This window comes from Miscanthus floridulus, chromosome 13 (genome assembly GCF_019320115.1).
Source record: "Miscanthus floridulus cultivar M001 chromosome 13, ASM1932011v1, whole genome shotgun sequence".
In the NCBI taxonomy this organism is placed as follows: Eukaryota; Viridiplantae; Streptophyta; class Magnoliopsida; order Poales; family Poaceae; genus Miscanthus; species Miscanthus floridulus.
Genome location: NC_089592.1, coordinates 13,031,308 through 13,037,307, shown reverse-complemented (window position 1 = coordinate 13,037,307; position 6,000 = coordinate 13,031,308).

The following is a 6,000-nucleotide window of genomic DNA, read 5'->3' as shown; positions in this document are numbered from 1 at the left end:
GACCTGGTGTGGTCTATTTGACGAATACTATTATTTGCAGATTACTGTCCACATAATTATATTCTTCGATCATAGACATTTTGTAGGTCCTGAGGATCACGTAGCAGAACCATGAAGAATACTAAAATAAAATAAATAAACACTACTAGAAACCCCACCAAAAAAATCACGTAGACTATCTTTAGTTTTGTTCTAACTCAAATTTGACCAAATCTATATAAAGTATATTTACATTTACAATTTCACACAAAATAATCCTTCTATCCCAAAAAAGAATGCAATTTTAGGTAAGGCTAATATGTGGCTGTTGTATTTATAATAATACATTTGTTACCATAACATTTTTTAAGGGTTTCTAATTATTTGTCACCGGGTCACCTCTCCGTTTGCCAGCTTTATCGTGCCAACTACAAATTTACTCTGAAAACAGTAACTTGGCTACACTTTTACCATTTTCTCTCACGTGGCACGCCGGTTCAGTGCACTAGTGTGGATCCTGGTCTAATCCGAACAGAGAGGCACGTCAAAAGTCTGTTTTACCTCCGCTCCTACAGCTGTTTTGTGTTTGTCCACCAAATGGGTGAAGAAACGACTATTTTTCGTGTGAATCTAAAAAAAAACATGGTGCCAACGTCCATTGGAGCTGAAAATAGTGGCTCGCCTAACTCTTTCATCTGGACGCCCCGTGCTGCCTCTTCTTTGTATGGTCGAGGCATGGCGTACTAATGTGTCGGGACAGCCAGGGCACGGGGGCAAGAAGTCATGGGTGCACGGCATGGCGCAAGAGTAGTCGGGGGCAGGGTTGCGGCGTGCGTGTGGGAGTAGATGACGAGCCAGGACGGAGTCGTTGGGCGTGATGGGCGGAGTCATGAGCGGGAGGTGCTGCAAGATGAGCACTGAGGAGAAACTTATGGTGGTTTGATGAAGGGACAAGGTGAGAAGAAACAGATGGTGGAGAACAAATAAAGAAGATGACCGGCCTTTTTGTATTTTTAATAGGCTATACTCCCTTCGTGGGATTCGTGTGAGACAAACTTTTATCAAGTTTGTCCAAAATTTTAGAAAATAATAGCAACATTTGTATCTCCAAATAAGTTTATTGTGTAAGCATATTCAATGAACTATCTATGATACTAATTATGTATTTTTTACATATTTAGTTAAAGTTAAGTATGTTCGTATAACAAGAGAGAATACACGTCACAAAGTGAATAAAACGAAGCAAAATCCCTAGCTAGGTAGCGAATCCAGGGGAGGTCCCGTGGACCCTGGAATAATGGTTGCAATGACTAGTAGATAGATAGCTGGGTGGTCACCTCATCAGCTGGTAGGCCGACACAGATGGGATCACTCGATGATATATATGGGCATGAGGCCAATTTTTTTGGCCTAGCCCAAGCACAGCCCGGCCCGGTGGCCAGCGGGCCCGGGCTGGCATGGCCCGGAGGATCCCGTCCCTAGGCCTCACCCTAGGCACGTGGGACAACATGACACGGCCTGCTCCTCAACGGCAAGTCCGGTGGCGGCCCGGTGCGCCTCCCCCCGCATGCCGCATTTGGCCCAGCCCAGCTCCTCGCCACAACCCCCCACCATATATAAGCAGCAGCCCGCGGCGCCCCTCTTCTCACCCCCAAACCCTAATCAGTCCGACCCTCCACCTACCCGCCACGCCTCTCTTGCTCAGCCGCTCACTCGCTCGTCGCTCCTCGATCCAACTCCGACCGTCGAGGCGTCGTCCATCGCCATCGTCTCCAACTCCAGTGACCTCGCCGCTGCTCCTCCACCTAACCTTGAGTCCCCTGATCCCCCTCCCTTCTCCCTATCTCTCCTATCTCCTCTGTCCTCTCGGTGACCATGTGAGTTTGTGTCCCCGTCACTCTCTCCACCATCGCGCGCCGTCTTTGCTAATCTGTTCCCCGTCTTGTTGCCACCGTGTGGCCATCGTCTTCTCCAGCGTCGGGCTCCGGTTGCACAGGTAACAGCCGTAATCCTAACACTAACCCTAATCCTAACCCTAATATGTTCATCCTTCTGAGTTCTGACCTAACCCTAACCCTAGTCTTAGCCCTAACCCTAACCCTAACCCTGATCTGTTCATCCTTCTGAGTTCTTACCTTCACCTTTTTATGTAGGTCGGTTGTCGATGCCTTGTCCTCTAGCTGTGGCATAGTGCGGGCAAGGCGGTCGTGCACACCATTGAGGAATGGGGCTGGAGATCTGTCGTCCACGATCGAGGGCCTAATGGCGGATGACGATATCATCTATCCTATCACAGGTAACGAGGACCTGATCGTGGTAGGGCTATCCCCCGAGCACGATGACGACATCTGTGACGCTGCTGCAGCATTGTTCGATGTCGACGTCGATAGCGGCCCTGCTCTGATCGATCTAGATGGCGGTGATGTAGGGGCAATGGCGACGGCAACAGGGATGGCAGTGGCCTCCAACACCAACAGCACAGACGGTAATGGTACTCCAACCTCTTTTGCTGTGGGTAAGCGTAAGTCTATTGTCTGGGCTGATTTTGAGGAGATCTATGAGAAGGTGAATGGTAACAAGATTCGAGCTACTACTATCTATAAAATGTGTAAGGCTATTTTGAGTTCTAGATCTGCTACTAGTACTGGTCATTTGATTAGGCACCAAAAATCTTGTAGGAAAAAGGTTGATCATGCTGCTAGGGTTCAGTCTAGGCTTGCTTTTAATTCTGATGGTTTTATGCATAACTGGAACTATAATCCTGTTGTGGCTCGATCTGAGTTGTGTCGATTGATTGCTAGGCTTGACCTTCCATTAGGTATAGATGAGACAGAGGCCTTTGAGGACTATATTGTCCATGCTCATAACCCTAGGTTTGTTAAATCTTCTAGAAGGACCACCACTAGAGATCTTGGTAAGCTGTTTAATGAACGTCGTGATGTGCTTAAGAATTCTATGTTGTCTGCTGTTTCATTTGTTGCTTTGACTTCAGACATTTGGTCTGGTAATGCTAAGGAGGACTATATTAGTGTTGTTGCTCACTATGTGAATACTGATTGGGAGTTACAGTCTGTTGTGGTTGAGGAGTTTGGTCTGATTGATAAGATTTTTGCTATCACTTTAGATAATGCTTCTCCTAAAGCTAAGGCTATGGAAACTTTGACACCCATGTTTACTGGTTATTTGGGTTCTGATCCTTCACCTGAGCCTTTAGATCTTAATAAACGTAAGTATACTCTTGTGCATCAACGCTGTGCTTGTCATATAATTAATCTGATTGTTAAATCTGGACTAAAGAGGTTGAAACCTTACCTAGAAGATTTTAGAACTACAATTAATTTCTTGAATTCCTCTAATCACATAATTGCTATGTTTAAGAACTATTATAATGCTAAGGGTGTTAGACTTAGAAAGTTTGGCTTGTATATGGATGTTAGATGAAATACTACTTATCTTATGCTGAAACAATTGGTTCCATATAGTGAAGTTTTTTCCGTGTTCATTAATTCAAATTATGGATCTGCACTGTTGTCTCTAAATCAATGGTATGTTGCTGAGAAGATATTGGACTTCCTGGAACTCTTTTATAACTGCACTGTTGTTTTATCTGGTGTTTATTATCCCACCAGTCCACCTGTTCTGCACCATGTTTTGGAGATTGCATCTTATTTGCATGTTGCTGAAAGAGATCAGAATCTTAGACAAATTGTGTATCCTACGAAGCTTAAATTCCTTAAATACTGGTAGGACATACCTATGTTATACTCATATGCATTCATTCTTAATCTTAGAGCTAAGATGAGAGGTTTTCATATGGTTCTCCAATTATTTGTTGAAAGCACTGGTATTCAGTACAATTCATACTATGCTGACGTGAAAACTAAATTATATAAATTGTTTACTAAATATGAGAGGAAGTTTGGTGCAGCTAGGTCTCAGATGCTGACCTGTTCGAAGGACTGGGAGTTAGGAGAAAAGAGAGAACAACATGCAGCTACCGACAACAAAGAGCTTGAAGAAGCATTTAAGAATTTGTATCTTGATGAAGATGAATGTGGTGCTGGTGCTAGTGGTGGTGGTGGCTAAGAGTGAGACTGAGGTTGAGAGTGGACTTGCTTTTGTGTGAGTTGAGAGTGGACTTGTCCCTTACTCACTTGTGTATCATTTGCATTTGAAAAATGGTCTGTAATAATTTAATATAATTTATAAATCGGCTGTACTCTTTTTTTCTTTCTAGGGTTTCTCACAAGGGTGAATTTTATCTAGAAAGGTTTTTAATAAGACAGCATTGCACAAAACAGTTCATTTTGGTAGACTAAGTCTTATGTTATCTAAGTCATTATGTGATGTGTGATATGTTCTTATGTTATCTAAGTCATTCTATGATGAAAATGTGAGTTGATACTTGATAAGTTATTCTGTGAATGTTGATTAAAATTTGATTCTATGGCTATGAGTTGAGTTTTCTGAGGTGTTTTATGTTAACCGGGCCATAGGTCGGCACGACCCGTCAATTTTGACATGCCTAACAGGCCAGCACGACATGAAAAAAAACTCATAATATCGTGTCTGGACCGAAAGCCAGGCCCACGTGCCTGATAGAAACGACCCGTAAGGCACAGCGTGTCTGGTTGGCCCGACATCCGAGCCGTGCCCTGCCCGTTGCCCATCTATACTCGATGATAAGTAGCCGTCGAGATCCCGACGGATGAAATGAGCAAAGCAAAAAGTGTACTGATGTGACGCTTCCACTCACAAGTCACAAAGCCATTATATTAGCATTATTAATCCTGCTGCAGCATGAAGCATGTGTGTGTGTGTGTCTCCACTGTGCGGACGACCAGACGATCATCCACGCGCCGGCCGGCCCCGCGTATGGAGATCTTCACACGTTGTCCTTGCATGCGCGGCCGGCGAAAACGGCGCCAAATGTGATCATACATAAAAAAAAGGCAAAACAATCAAACAAATTAAAGATCGGTACGGCGTTGCGGCCGCCTGAAATCGTTGTTTTGGTTGCTTGCAAAAGGCGGCGGCGGCGGCAGCTGCTCTGCCCGAGGGCCGACCATGGTAAGGGGTGTTTGGTTTGTCCCCAAAACTTGAGTTGTTATCCCATCAAATATTTGGCACACATATATATAGTATTAAATATAGATTAATTATAAAACTAAATGTACAACTTGTGACTAATTTGCAAGACAAATCTTTTAAGCCTAATTAGCTCATGATTTGATAACGTAGTGCTACAGTAAACATGTGCTAATGACGGATTGATTAGGCTTAATAAATTCGTCTCGTGGAGTATTGACGGATTCTGTAATTTTTCATTAGTATCCGAACACTTCATGCAACACCCTCACGTAATACCTCCTAAATTTTAGTCACAGGATCAAACACTCTCGTGATGTTCATGTTCACGAGTGAGTAACACGAGAGGACAGGGGTGTGTCGCTGCCTCCGACCACCAGCTGCCTGAAATAGACCTGCTTGTGTAAAACAAAACAACGTGGGCCTTTATTAGATTACGTTCACAAGGATAATTTCACCTCCATCTTAATTACCCTTTTGGTGTGTTTGACATGTGTTTTATCATTGAAACTTTAGCTCGGATCGGAGCTATATTTGTCACACTTTTGTCGTGGACTTCCAATCCAATTTTTTACCTCCTAATTTTTTGTAATTAATATACATACATACTTGTATAATTACATGCCAAAAGATACTAAGAGCAAATACTACCTCTCCTCCAACAGTTCCCTTAAACAAAAAAAAAGGTTCAATTTTCATCTCCAGCAATTTCTAGTGGGGCCCACTTGCTTATATATAAAAAAGGAGAAATATTCCGAACTTTGTGCAGATTCTGTGTAGGCCCTTCGGCTTCGGAAGCCTACGATGTGTAATTTACCAGATGTGAGGCCCATATCCAGCAGTCCAGCACAGAGGTTAGCCGTAGCGGCCCAGTCCGACAGTTCCTGGATGATCCTACGGAAGCGCATGGATTCTATTTGAAAAAAAAAAAAG